Raw genomic sequence first — 14,076 nt, 5'->3', positions numbered from 1 at the left:
TCAGCGTGCGCGACCGCATCACTATCGCTAAGCAACAACGAAACCGAAGGAAAAATGCAAAATGAAAGAAGCCAAGAGCACGTCGAGTTCCCAGCCGAGCACGCATCCAAGTACCAACCACGGCCAGCGCATCTTAACGCCGGTGACCAGACGAGAACCGCTGCACTACGCGCGGTATGGCCGTTGGCGACAGTATCGCGCGACGTGTAGACACCTTACTTCTTGTGAAGATCGCTTGTTATTTACCTGGCAGTGTCTCGCTGGAGGAAGCATTGTCTTTTAGGGGCGAAAAATGAACTGGCACTTGGTGCGGTCGAATACGCGGCCTTTGTGTTCACAGCACGACGCTCTAACTTACTCAGCTATAGAGCTACGCAATGTGGCACGTCTGCAGTCCAATACCCTATCCACCGTCTCATCCACCTTTATTACTGCCCTGGCACTCATTTAAACACATATCTGCTTTCATTCACGTTTGCTTGCCTGATGCTTGGACCCCAAAAACCACAACACAAAGATATCGTAAATGCCGTGAGAATAACCAAGACTCAGCAAACAAAAGTATGTTCGGCTACCGGGAATCGAATCCGGGCCTCGTGGCTGAAAGCCATGTCTCCTAACAGCTTTCCATTCTTTCTGACCGCCAGACAATCAGACTTGCAAGGCAAGCACCATAGTCACTGCCGTTTCTAGTAGTATCTGTGGAACCTGTTCCCACGTAATTTACTTGTTTTCCCGCATGTACGAAATTTGTAGTTTTGGAATATTTAAAATGCATTGTCAGATGTGGGGTTCGAACCCACGCTCCCCTTAGGGAACCAGAGCTTAAATCTGGCGCCTTAGACCGCTCGGCCAATCTGACGCGTGGGCGCAAAATCTCGTCCATCGTTGTTTCTAGGTATATCTGCAGAGCCTGACTGCGAAATTAGCGTGTTTTTTTCTTGTGTGAAGGAATTACGTTGCTTTTAGAGTATTTAAAACGAGTTGTCAGATGTGAGGTTGCACCCCACACTCACTTTCGGGAACCAGAGCTTAAATATGGTGCCTTACACCATTGTTTTCCGTCGCCATCTGTCTTGAGTGGAACGAGCAGAACTGTAGTTATCAATATTCACATTGACGCAGAGAAAACAAAAAACGACAGGAAAGGCCGTTCCCTAGCAACGGCTACGCTGTGCCTTTCGCCCTGAGGGGAAGCTAATGATATGCTCCAGGCGATGATCAAACTAACCAACTTAATATTGTGATACTTAGGCGCTTTCTACTTCTGGATTGGCACACATATGCTGAATCGTCTCTGGATCATCAGTAAGTACGTCACATTAGATATTTGTTTTATCGCCCTGCTGTAAATTAAAGGGCAGTTTTTTCAACGGCTGTCAGTTCTGCTTCTAGTTACGCTACATCGCCCTAGCAGCACCTACACACTGTGTTCAGATGTTCCCGCCCCCGCCCTGGCGTTGAGCGCCTACAGCGCCATCGCCTTCGGCCTCTGATGGCAGGAGGGTAGCCGACACATCACGGCGTGGGTGGGACGCAGCACAAGGCGGTGGTGGTGTAACGGTCAGCATGGTTGCTTCCCAAGCAGTTGATCCGGGTTCGATTCCCGGCCACCGCACGAAACGTACTTTTTTCTTCTGGGGGAGTTCCACGTAACGAAACGCGATCTTCGAAACTGTGAACTGTCGCGGTACGAATAGTTTTCCTTCGCCCCTCGTCTCAGTCCGTGCTGCCAGGGCGCTAGTCTGCGGGTTTCGTTTCTCAGCATCGTGTGTCTCCATGTGTCGACTTGTCTCGACTTAGCTCGGCTGACGCGAAAGCTGACGCTTGGAAATGGGCATATATGTAGAGGGCAGGCGCTAGAAACGACTGGGAGAGACCAAAAAACGACAAACACACGACAGAACCTTTCATTTTATTGTGGCCACAGATTCGCCCCTTAGTGTACCGAGAGGCAAGAGTGGCGTCAGCGTGCGCGACCGCATCACTATCGCTAAGCAACAACGAAACCGAAGGAAAAATGCAAAATGAAAGAAGCCAAGAGCACGTCGAGTTCCCAGCCGAGCACGCATCCAAGTACCAACCACGGCCAGCGCATCTTAACGCCGGTGACCAGACGAGAACCGCTGCACTACGCGCGGTATGGCCGTTGGCGACAGTATCGCGCGACGTGTAGACACCTTACTTCTTGTGAAGATCGCTTGTTATTTACCTGGCAGTGTCTCGCTGGAGGAAGCATTGTCTTTTAGGGGCGAAAAATGAACTGGCACTTGGTGCGGTCGAATACGCGGCCTTTGTGTTCACAGCACGACGCTCTAACTTACTCAGCTATAGAGCTACGCAATGTGGCACGTCTGCAGTCCAATACCCTATCCACCGTCTCATCCACCTTTATTACTGCCCTGGCACTCATTTAAACACATATCTGCTTTCATTCACGTTTGCTTGCCTGATGCTTGGACCCCAAAAACCACAACACAAAGATATCGTAAATGCCGTGAGAATAACCAAGACTCAGCAAACAAAAGTATGTTCGGCTACCGGGAATCGAATCCGGGCCTCGTGGCTGAAAGCCATGTCTCCTAACAGCTTTCCATTCTTTCTGACCGCCAGACAATCAGACTTGCAAGGCAAGCACCATAGTCACTGCCGTTTCTAGTAGTATCTGTGGAACCTGTTCCCACGTAATTTACTTGTTTTCCCGCATGTACGAAATTTGTAGTTTTGGAATATTTAAAATGCATTGTCAGATGTGGGGTTCGAACCCACGCTCCCCTTAGGGAACCAGAGCTTAAATCTGGCGCCTTAGACCGCTCGGCCAATCTGACGCGTGGGCGCAAAATCTCGTCCATCGTCGTTTCTAGGTATATCTGCAGAGCCTGACTGCGAAATTAGCGTGTTTTTTTCTTGTGTGAAGGAATTACGTTGCTTTTAGAGTATTTAAAACGAGTTGTCAGATGTGAGGTTGCACCCCACACTCACTTTCGGGAACCAGAGCTTAAATATGGTGCCTTACACCATTGTTTTCCGTCGCCATCTGTCTTGAGTGGAACGAGCAGAACTGTAGTTATCAATATTCACATTGACGCAGAGAAAACAAAAAACGACAGGAAAGGCCGTTCCCTAGCAACGGCTACGCTGTGCCTTTCGCCCTGAGGGGAAGCTAATGATATGCTCCAGGCGATGATCAAACTAACCAACTTAATATTGTGATACTTAGGCGCTTTCTACTTCTGGATTGGCACACATATGCTGAATCGTCTCTGGATCATCAGTAAGTACGTCACATTAGATATTTGTTTTATCGCCCTGCTGTAAATTAAAGGGCAGTTTTTTCAACGGCTGTCAGTTCTGCTTCTAGTTACGCTACATCGCCCTAGCAGCACCTACACACTGTGTTCAGATGTTCCCGCCCCCGCCCTGGCGTTGAGCGCCTACAGCGCCATCGCCTTCGGCCTCTGATGGCAGGAGGGTAGCCGACACATCACGGCGTGGGTGGGACGCAGCACAAGGCGGTGGTGGTGTAACGGTCAGCATGGTTGCTTCCCAAGCAGTTGATCCGGGTTCGATTCCCGGCCACCGCACGAAACGTACTTTTTTCTTCTGGGGGAGTTCCACGTAACGAAACGCGATCTTCGAAACTGTGAACTGTCGCGGTACGAATAGTTTTCCTTCGCCCCTCGTCTCAGTCCGTGCTGCCAGGGCGCTAGTCTGCGGGTTTCGTTTCTCAGCATCGTGTGTCTCCATGTGTCGACTTGTCTCGACTTAGCTCGGCTGACGCGAAAGCTGACGCTTGGAAATGGGCATATATGTAGAGGGCAGGCGCTAGAAACGACTGGGAGAGACCAAAAAACGACAAACACACGACAGAACCTTTCATTTTATTGTGGCCACAGATTCGCCCCTTAGTGTACCGAGAGGCAAGAGTGGCGTCAGCGTGCGCGACCGCATCACTATCGCTAAGCAACAACGAAACCGAAGGAAAAATGCAAAATGAAAGAAGCCAAGAGCACGTCGAGTTCCCAGCCGAGCACGCATCCAAGTACCAACCACGGCCAGCGCATCTTAACGCCGGTGACCAGACGAGAACCGCTGCACTACGCGCGGTATGGCCGTTGGCGACAGTATCGCGCGACGTGTAGACACCTTACTTCTTGTGAAGATCGCTTGTTATTTACCTGGCAGTGTCTCGCTGGAGGAAGCATTGTCTTTTAGGGGCGAAAAATGAACTGGCACTTGGTGCGGTCGAATACGCGGCCTTTGTGTTCACAGCACGACGCTCTAACTTACTCAGCTATAGAGCTACGCAATGTGGCACGTCTGCAGTCCAATACCCTATCCACCGTCTCATCCACCTTTATTACTGCCCTGGCACTCATTTAAACACATATCTGCTTTCATTCACGTTTGCTTGCCTGATGCTTGGACCCCAAAAACCACAACACAAAGATATCGTAAATGCCGTGAGAATAACCAAGACTCAGCAAACAAAAGTATGTTCGGCTACCGGGAATCGAATCCGGGCCTCGTGGCTGAAAGCCATGTCTCCTAACAGCTTTCCATTCTTTCTGACCGCCAGACAATCAGACTTGCAAGGCAAGCACCATAGTCACTGCCGTTTCTAGTAGTATCTGTGGAACCTGTTCCCACGTAATTTACTTGTTTTCCCGCATGTACGAAATTTGTAGTTTTGGAATATTTAAAATGCATTGTCAGATGTGGGGTTCGAACCCACGCTCCCCTTAGGGAACCAGAGCTTAAATCTGGCGCCTTAGACCGCTCGGCCAATCTGACGCGTGGGCGCAAAATCTCGTCCATCGTCGTTTCTAGGTATATCTGCAGAGCCTGACTGCGAAATTAGCGTGTTTTTTTCTTGTGTGAAGGAATTACGTTGCTTTTAGAGTATTTAAAACGAGTTGTCAGATGTGAGGTTGCACCCCACACTCACTTTCGGGAACCAGAGCTTAAATATGGTGCCTTACACCATTGTTTTCCGTCGCCATCTGTCTTGAGTGGAACGAGCAGAACTGTAGTTATCAATATTCACATTGACGCAGAGAAAACAAAAAACGACAGGAAAGGCCGTTCCCTAGCAACGGCTACGCTGTGCCTTTCGCCCTGAGGGGAAGCTAATGATATGCTCCAGGCGATGATCAAACTAACCAACTTAATATTGTGATACTTAGGCGCTTTCTACTTCTGGATTGGCACACATATGCTGAATCGTCTCTGGATCATCAGTAAGTACGTCACATTAGATATTTGTTTTATCGCCCTGCTGTAAATTAAAGGGCAGTTTTTTCAACGGCTGTCAGTTCTGCTTCTAGTTACGCTACATCGCCCTAGCAGCACCTACACACTGTGTTCAGATGTTCCCGCCCCCGCCCTGGCGTTGAGCGCCTACAGCGCCATCGCCTTCGGCCTCTGATGGCAGGAGGGTAGCCGACACATCACGGCGTGGGTGGGACGCAGCACAAGGCGGTGGTGGTGTAACGGTCAGCATGGTTGCTTCCCAAGCAGTTGATCCGGGTTCGATTCCCGGCCACCGCACGAAACGTACTTTTTTCTTCTGGGGGAGTTCCACGTAACGAAACGCGATCTTCGAAACTGTGAACTGTCGCGGTACGAATAGTTTTCCTTCGCCCCTCGTCTCAGTCCGTGCTGCCAGGGCGCTAGTCTGCGGGTTTCGTTTCTCAGCATCGTGTGTCTCCATGTGTCGACTTGTCTCGACTTAGCTCGGCTGACGCGAAAGCTGACGCTTGGAAATGGGCATATATGTAGAGGGCAGGCGCTAGAAACGACTGGGAGAGACCAAAAAACGACAAACACACGACAGAACCTTTCATTTTATTGTGGCCACAGATTCGCCCCTTAGTGTACCGAGAGGCAAGAGTGGCGTCAGCGTGCGCGACCGCATCACTATCGCTAAGCAACAACGAAACCGAAGGAAAAATGCAAAATGAAAGAAGCCAAGAGCACGTCGAGTTCCCAGCCGAGCACGCATCCAAGTACCAACCACGGCCAGCGCATCTTAACGCCGGTGACCAGACGAGAACCGCTGCACTACGCGCGGTATGGCCGTTGGCGACAGTATCGCGCGACGTGTAGACACCTTACTTCTTGTGAAGATCGCTTGTTATTTACCTGGCAGTGTCTCGCTGGAGGAAGCATTGTCTTTTAGGGGCGAAAAATGAACTGGCACTTGGTGCGGTCGAATACGCGGCCTTTGTGTTCACAGCACGACGCTCTAACTTACTCAGCTATAGAGCTACGCAATGTGGCACGTCTGCAGTCCAATACCCTATCCACCGTCTCATCCACCTTTATTACTGCCCTGGCACTCATTTAAACACATATCTGCTTTCATTCACGTTTGCTTGCCTGATGCTTGGACCCCAAAAACCACAACACAAAGATATCGTAAATGCCGTGAGAATAACCAAGACTCAGCAAACAAAAGTATGTTCGGCTACCGGGAATCGAATCCGGGCCTCGTGGCTGAAAGCCATGTCTCCTAACAGCTTTCCATTCTTTCTGACCGCCAGACAATCAGACTTGCAAGGCAAGCACCATAGTCACTGCCGTTTCTAGTAGTATCTGTGGAACCTGTTCCCACGTAATTTACTTGTTTTCCCGCATGTACGAAATTTGTAGTTTTGGAATATTTAAAATGCATTGTCAGATGTGGGGTTCGAACCCACGCTCCCCTTAGGGAACCAGAGCTTAAATCTGGCGCCTTAGACCGCTCGGCCAATCTGACGCGTGGGCGCAAAATCTCGTCCATCGTCGTTTCTAGGTATATCTGCAGAGCCTGACTGCGAAATTAGCGTGTTTTTTTCTTGTGTGAAGGAATTACGTTGCTTTTAGAGTATTTAAAACGAGTTGTCAGATGTGAGGTTGCACCCCACACTCACTTTCGGGAACCAGAGCTTAAATATGGTGCCTTACACCATTGTTTTCCGTCGCCATCTGTCTTGAGTGGAACGAGCAGAACTGTAGTTATCAATATTCACATTGACGCAGAGAAAACAAAAAACGACAGGAAAGGCCGTTCCCTAGCAACGGCTACGCTGTGCCTTTCGCCCTGAGGGGAAGCTAATGATATGCTCCAGGCGATGATCAAACTAACCAACTTAATATTGTGATACTTAGGCGCTTTCTACTTCTGGATTGGCACACATATGCTGAATCGTCTCTGGATCATCAGTAAGTACGTCACATTAGATATTTGTTTTATCGCCCTGCTGTAAATTAAAGGGCAGTTTTTTCAACGGCTGTCAGTTCTGCTTCTAGTTACGCTACATCGCCCTAGCAGCACCTACACACTGTGTTCAGATGTTCCCGCCCCCGCCCTGGCGTTGAGCGCCTACAGCGCCATCGCCTTCGGCCTCTGATGGCAGGAGGGTAGCCGACACATCACGGCGTGGGTGGGACGCAGCACAAGGCGGTGGTGGTGTAACGGTCAGCATGGTTGCTTCCCAAGCAGTTGATCCGGGTTCGATTCCCGGCCACCGCACGAAACGTACTTTTTTCTTCTGGGGGAGTTCCACGTAACGAAACGCGATCTTCGAAACTGTGAACTGTCGCGGTACGAATAGTTTTCCTTCGCCCCTCGTCTCAGTCCGTGCTGCCAGGGCGCTAGTCTGCGGGTTTCGTTTCTCAGCATCGTGTGTCTCCATGTGTCGACTTGTCTCGACTTAGCTCGGCTGACGCGAAAGCTGACGCTTGGAAATGGGCATATATGTAGAGGGCAGGCGCTAGAAACGACTGGGAGAGACCAAAAAACGACAAACACACGACAGAACCTTTCATTTTATTGTGGCCACAGATTCGCCCCTTAGTGTACCGAGAGGCAAGAGTGGCGTCAGCGTGCGCGACCGCATCACTATCGCTAAGCAACAACGAAACCGAAGGAAAAATGCAAAATGAAAGAAGCCAAGAGCACGTCGAGTTCCCAGCCGAGCACGCATCCAAGTACCAACCACGGCCAGCGCATCTTAACGCCGGTGACCAGACGAGAACCGCTGCACTACGCGCGGTATGGCCGTTGGCGACAGTATCGCGCGACGTGTAGACACCTTACTTCTTGTGAAGATCGCTTGTTATTTACCTGGCAGTGTCTCGCTGGAGGAAGCATTGTCTTTTAGGGGCGAAAAATGAACTGGCACTTGGTGCGGTCGAATACGCGGCCTTTGTGTTCACAGCACGACGCTCTAACTTACTCAGCTATAGAGCTACGCAATGTGGCACGTCTGCAGTCCAATACCCTATCCACCGTCTCATCCACCTTTATTACTGCCCTGGCACTCATTTAAACACATATCTGCTTTCATTCACGTTTGCTTGCCTGATGCTTGGACCCCAAAAACCACAACACAAAGATATCGTAAATGCCGTGAGAATAACCAAGACTCAGCAAACAAAAGTATGTTCGGCTACCGGGAATCGAATCCGGGCCTCGTGGCTGAAAGCCATGTCTCCTAACAGCTTTCCATTCTTTCTGACCGCCAGACAATCAGACTTGCAAGGCAAGCACCATAGTCACTGCCGTTTCTAGTAGTATCTGTGGAACCTGTTCCCACGTAATTTACTTGTTTTCCCGCATGTACGAAATTTGTAGTTTTGGAATATTTAAAATGCATTGTCAGATGTGGGGTTCGAACCCACGCTCCCCTTAGGGAACCAGAGCTTAAATCTGGCGCCTTAGACCGCTCGGCCAATCTGACGCGTGGGCGCAAAATCTCGTCCATCGTCGTTTCTAGGTATATCTGCAGAGCCTGACTGCGAAATTAGCGTGTTTTTTTCTTGTGTGAAGGAATTACGTTGCTTTTAGAGTATTTAAAACGAGTTGTCAGATGTGAGGTTGCACCCCACACTCACTTTCGGGAACCAGAGCTTAAATATGGTGCCTTACACCATTGTTTTCCGTCGCCATCTGTCTTGAGTGGAACGAGCAGAACTGTAGTTATCAATATTCACATTGACGCAGAGAAAACAAAAAACGACAGGAAAGGCCGTTCCCTAGCAACGGCTACGCTGTGCCTTTCGCCCTGAGGGGAAGCTAATGATATGCTCCAGGCGATGATCAAACTAACCAACTTAATATTGTGATACTTAGGCGCTTTCTACTTCTGGATTGGCACACATATGCTGAATCGTCTCTGGATCATCAGTAAGTACGTCACATTAGATATTTGTTTTATCGCCCTGCTGTAAATTAAAGGGCAGTTTTTTCAACGGCTGTCAGTTCTGCTTCTAGTTACGCTACATCGCCCTAGCAGCACCTACACACTGTGTTCAGATGTTCCCGCCCCCGCCCTGGCGTTGAGCGCCTACAGCGCCATCGCCTTCGGCCTCTGATGGCAGGAGGGTAGCCGACACATCACGGCGTGGGTGGGACGCAGCACAAGGCGGTGGTGGTGTAACGGTCAGCATGGTTGCTTCCCAAGCAGTTGATCCGGGTTCGATTCCCGGCCACCGCACGAAACGTACTTTTTTCTTCTGGGGGAGTTCCACGTAACGAAACGCGATCTTCGAAACTGTGAACTGTCGCGGTACGAATAGTTTTCCTTCGCCCCTCGTCTCAGTCCGTGCTGCCAGGGCGCTAGTCTGCGGGTTTCGTTTCTCAGCATCGTGTGTCTCCATGTGTCGACTTGTCTCGACTTAGCTCGGCTGACGCGAAAGCTGACGCTTGGAAATGGGCATATATGTAGAGGGCAGGCGCTAGAAACGACTGGGAGAGACCAAAAAACGACAAACACACGACAGAACCTTTCATTTTATTGTGGCCACAGATTCGCCCCTTAGTGTACCGAGAGGCAAGAGTGGCGTCAGCGTGCGCGACCGCATCACTATCGCTAAGCAACAACGAAACCGAAGGAAAAATGCAAAATGAAAGAAGCCAAGAGCACGTCGAGTTCCCAGCCGAGCACGCATCCAAGTACCAACCACGGCCAGCGCATCTTAACGCCGGTGACCAGACGAGAACCGCTGCACTACGCGCGGTATGGCCGTTGGCGACAGTATCGCGCGACGTGTAGACACCTTACTTCTTGTGAAGATCGCTTGTTATTTACCTGGCAGTGTCTCGCTGGAGGAAGCATTGTCTTTTAGGGGCGAAAAATGAACTGGCACTTGGTGCGGTCGAATACGCGGCCTTTGTGTTCACAGCACGACGCTCTAACTTACTCAGCTATAGAGCTACGCAATGTGGCACGTCTGCAGTCCAATACCCTATCCACCGTCTCATCCACCTTTATTACTGCCCTGGCACTCATTTAAACACATATCTGCTTTCATTCACGTTTGCTTGCCTGATGCTTGGACCCCAAAAACCACAACACAAAGATATCGTAAATGCCGTGAGAATAACCAAGACTCAGCAAACAAAAGTATGTTCGGCTACCGGGAATCGAATCCGGGCCTCGTGGCTGAAAGCCATGTCTCCTAACAGCTTTCCATTCTTTCTGACCGCCAGACAATCAGACTTGCAAGGCAAGCACCATAGTCACTGCCGTTTCTAGTAGTATCTGTGGAACCTGTTCCCACGTAATTTACTTGTTTTCCCGCATGTACGAAATTTGTAGTTTTGGAATATTTAAAATGCATTGTCAGATGTGGGGTTCGAACCCACGCTCCCCTTAGGGAACCAGAGCTTAAATCTGGCGCCTTAGACCGCTCGGCCAATCTGACGCGTGGGCGCAAAATCTCGTCCATCGTCGTTTCTAGGTATATCTGCAGAGCCTGACTGCGAAATTAGCGTGTTTTTTTCTTGTGTGAAGGAATTACGTTGCTTTTAGAGTATTTAAAACGAGTTGTCAGATGTGAGGTTGCACCCCACACTCACTTTCGGGAACCAGAGCTTAAATATGGTGCCTTACACCATTGTTTTCCGTCGCCATCTGTCTTGAGTGGAACGAGCAGAACTGTAGTTATCAATATTCACATTGACGCAGAGAAAACAAAAAACGACAGGAAAGGCCGTTCCCTAGCAACGGCTACGCTGTGCCTTTCGCCCTGAGGGGAAGCTAATGATATGCTCCAGGCGATGATCAAACTAACCAACTTAATATTGTGATACTTAGGCGCTTTCTACTTCTGGATTGGCACACATATGCTGAATCGTCTCTGGATCATCAGTAAGTACGTCACATTAGATATTTGTTTTATCGCCCTGCTGTAAATTAAAGGGCAGTTTTTTCAACGGCTGTCAGTTCTGCTTCTAGTTACGCTACATCGCCCTAGCAGCACCTACACACTGTGTTCAGATGTTCCCGCCCCCGCCCTGGCGTTGAGCGCCTACAGCGCCATCGCCTTCGGCCTCTGATGGCAGGAGGGTAGCCGACACATCACGGCGTGGGTGGGACGCAGCACAAGGCGGTGGTGGTGTAACGGTCAGCATGGTTGCTTCCCAAGCAGTTGATCCGGGTTCGATTCCCGGCCACCGCACGAAACGTACTTTTTTCTTCTGGGGGAGTTCCACGTAACGAAACGCGATCTTCGAAACTGTGAACTGTCGCGGTACGAATAGTTTTCCTTCGCCCCTCGTCTCAGTCCGTGCTGCCAGGGCGCTAGTCTGCGGGTTTCGTTTCTCAGCATCGTGTGTCTCCATGTGTCGACTTGTCTCGACTTAGCTCGGCTGACGCGAAAGCTGACGCTTGGAAATGGGCATATATGTAGAGGGCAGGCGCTAGAAACGACTGGGAGAGACCAAAAAACGACAAACACACGACAGAACCTTTCATTTTATTGTGGCCACAGATTCGCCCCTTAGTGTACCGAGAGGCAAGAGTGGCGTCAGCGTGCGCGACCGCATCACTATCGCTAAGCAACAACGAAACCGAAGGAAAAATGCAAAATGAAAGAAGCCAAGAGCACGTCGAGTTCCCAGCCGAGCACGCATCCAAGTACCAACCACGGCCAGCGCATCTTAACGCCGGTGACCAGACGAGAACCGCTGCACTACGCGCGGTATGGCCGTTGGCGACAGTATCGCGCGACGTGTAGACACCTTACTTCTTGTGAAGATCGCTTGTTATTTACCTGGCAGTGTCTCGCTGGAGGAAGCATTGTCTTTTAGGGGCGAAAAATGAACTGGCACTTGGTGCGGTCGAATACGCGGCCTTTGTGTTCACAGCACGACGCTCTAACTTACTCAGCTATAGAGCTACGCAATGTGGCACGTCTGCAGTCCAATACCCTATCCACCGTCTCATCCACCTTTATTACTGCCCTGGCACTCATTTAAACACATATCTGCTTTCATTCACGTTTGCTTGCCTGATGCTTGGACCCCAAAAACCACAACACAAAGATATCGTAAATGCCGTGAGAATAACCAAGACTCAGCAAACAAAAGTATGTTCGGCTACCGGGAATCGAATCCGGGCCTCGTGGCTGAAAGCCATGTCTCCTAACAGCTTTCCATTCTTTCTGACCGCCAGACAATCAGACTTGCAAGGCAAGCACCATAGTCACTGCCGTTTCTAGTAGTATCTGTGGAACCTGTTCCCACGTAATTTACTTGTTTTCCCGCATGTACGAAATTTGTAGTTTTGGAATATTTAAAATGCATTGTCAGATGTGGGGTTCGAACCCACGCTCCCCTTAGGGAACCAGAGCTTAAATCTGGCGCCTTAGACCGCTCGGCCAATCTGACGCGTGGGCGCAAAATCTCGTCCATCGTCGTTTCTAGGTATATCTGCAGAGCCTGACTGCGAAATTAGCGTGTTTTTTTCTTGTGTGAAGGAATTACGTTGCTTTTAGAGTATTTAAAACGAGTTGTCAGATGTGAGGTTGCACCCCACACTCACTTTCGGGAACCAGAGCTTAAATATGGTGCCTTACACCATTGTTTTCCGTCGCCATCTGTCTTGAGTGGAACGAGCAGAACTGTAGTTATCAATATTCACATTGACGCAGAGAAAACAAAAAACGACAGGAAAGGCCGTTCCCTAGCAACGGCTACGCTGTGCCTTTCGCCCTGAGGGGAAGCTAATGATATGCTCCAGGCGATGATCAAACTAACCAACTTAATATTGTGATACTTAGGCGCTTTCTACTTCTGGATTGGCACACATATGCTGAATCGTCTCTGGATCATCAGTAAGTACGTCACATTAGATATTTGTTTTATCGCCCTGCTGTAAATTAAAGGGCAGTTTTTTCAACGGCTGTCAGTTCTGCTTCTAGTTACGCTACATCGCCCTAGCAGCACCTACACACTGTGTTCAGATGTTCCCGCCCCCGCCCTGGCGTTGAGCGCCTACAGCGCCATCGCCTTCGGCCTCTGATGGCAGGAGGGTAGCCGACACATCACGGCGTGGGTGGGACGCAGCACAAGGCGGTGGTGGTGTAACGGTCAGCATGGTTGCTTCCCAAGCAGTTGATCCGGGTTCGATTCCCGGCCACCGCACGAAACGTACTTTTTTCTTCTGGGGGAGTTCCACGTAACGAAACGCGATCTTCGAAACTGTGAACTGTCGCGGTACGAATAGTTTTCCTTCGCCCCTCGTCTCAGTCCGTGCTGCCAGGGCGCTAGTCTGCGGGTTTCGTTTCTCAGCATCGTGTGTCTCCATGTGTCGACTTGTCTCGACTTAGCTCGGCTGACGCGAAAGCTGACGCTTGGAAATGGGCATATATGTAGAGGGCAGGCGCTAGAAACGACTGGGAGAGACCAAAAAACGACAAACACACGACAGAACCTTTCATTTTATTGTGGCCACAGATTCGCCCCTTAGTGTACCGAGAGGCAAGAGTGGCGTCAGCGTGCGCGACCGCATCACTATCGCTAAGCAACAACGAAACCGAAGGAAAAATGCAAAATGAAAGAAGCCAAGAGCACGTCGAGTTCCCAGCCGAGCACGCATCCAAGTACCAACCACGGCCAGCGCATCTTAACGCCGGTGACCAGACGAGAACCGCTGCACTACGCGCGGTATGGCCGTTGGCGACAGTATCGCGCGACGTGTAGACACCTTACTTCTTGTGAAGATCGCTTGTTATTTACCTGGCAGTGTCTCGCTGGAGGAAGCATTGTCTTTTAGGGGCGAAAAATGAACTGGCACTTGGTGCGGT

The 14,076-nt window shown here is 50.1% G+C and overlaps 14 non-coding genes across 14 annotated transcripts; 7 read left to right on the top strand and 7 right to left on the bottom strand.

Moving 5' to 3' along the window:
• Positions 1 to 778: 778 nt before the first annotated feature.
• Positions 779 to 862, bottom strand: Trnal-uaa. The gene has a single exon. It is a non-coding gene; the product is annotated as a tRNA-Leu (tRNA).
• Positions 863 to 1,546: 684 nt separating this feature from the next.
• On the top strand, positions 1,547 to 1,618 carry Trnag-ccc. Its single transcript has one exon. It is a non-coding gene; the product is annotated as a tRNA-Gly (tRNA).
• Positions 1,619 to 2,744: 1,126 nt separating this feature from the next.
• Positions 2,745 to 2,828, bottom strand: Trnal-uaa. The gene has a single exon. It is a non-coding gene; the product is annotated as a tRNA-Leu (tRNA).
• A 684-nt stretch (positions 2,829 to 3,512) lies between these two features.
• Positions 3,513 to 3,584, top strand: Trnag-ccc. The gene has a single exon. It is a non-coding gene; the product is annotated as a tRNA-Gly (tRNA).
• Positions 3,585 to 4,710: 1,126 nt separating this feature from the next.
• Positions 4,711 to 4,794, bottom strand: Trnal-uaa. The gene has a single exon. It is a non-coding gene; the product is annotated as a tRNA-Leu (tRNA).
• A 684-nt stretch (positions 4,795 to 5,478) lies between these two features.
• On the top strand, positions 5,479 to 5,550 carry Trnag-ccc. Its single transcript has one exon. It is a non-coding gene; the product is annotated as a tRNA-Gly (tRNA).
• Positions 5,551 to 6,676: 1,126 nt separating this feature from the next.
• Trnal-uaa lies at positions 6,677 to 6,760 on the bottom strand. Its single transcript has one exon. It is a non-coding gene; the product is annotated as a tRNA-Leu (tRNA).
• Positions 6,761 to 7,444: 684 nt separating this feature from the next.
• Trnag-ccc lies at positions 7,445 to 7,516 on the top strand. Its single transcript has one exon. It is a non-coding gene; the product is annotated as a tRNA-Gly (tRNA).
• Positions 7,517 to 8,642: 1,126 nt separating this feature from the next.
• On the bottom strand, positions 8,643 to 8,726 carry Trnal-uaa. Its single transcript has one exon. It is a non-coding gene; the product is annotated as a tRNA-Leu (tRNA).
• A 684-nt stretch (positions 8,727 to 9,410) lies between these two features.
• On the top strand, positions 9,411 to 9,482 carry Trnag-ccc. Its single transcript has one exon. It is a non-coding gene; the product is annotated as a tRNA-Gly (tRNA).
• Positions 9,483 to 10,608: 1,126 nt separating this feature from the next.
• Trnal-uaa lies at positions 10,609 to 10,692 on the bottom strand. Its single transcript has one exon. It is a non-coding gene; the product is annotated as a tRNA-Leu (tRNA).
• A 684-nt stretch (positions 10,693 to 11,376) lies between these two features.
• On the top strand, positions 11,377 to 11,448 carry Trnag-ccc. Its single transcript has one exon. It is a non-coding gene; the product is annotated as a tRNA-Gly (tRNA).
• Positions 11,449 to 12,574: 1,126 nt separating this feature from the next.
• On the bottom strand, positions 12,575 to 12,658 carry Trnal-uaa. The gene has a single exon. It is a non-coding gene; the product is annotated as a tRNA-Leu (tRNA).
• Positions 12,659 to 13,342: 684 nt separating this feature from the next.
• On the top strand, positions 13,343 to 13,414 carry Trnag-ccc. The gene has a single exon. It is a non-coding gene; the product is annotated as a tRNA-Gly (tRNA).
• The last annotated feature ends 662 nt before the right edge of the window (positions 13,415 to 14,076 follow it).

Source organism: Schistocerca americana, unplaced genomic scaffold, assembly GCF_021461395.2.
Source record: "Schistocerca americana isolate TAMUIC-IGC-003095 unplaced genomic scaffold, iqSchAmer2.1 HiC_scaffold_1275, whole genome shotgun sequence".
In the NCBI taxonomy this organism is placed as follows: domain Eukaryota; kingdom Metazoa; phylum Arthropoda; class Insecta; order Orthoptera; family Acrididae; genus Schistocerca; species Schistocerca americana.
Note: the sequence above shows the minus strand (reverse complement) of the source record. Positions and strands in the feature narration are given on the sequence as shown.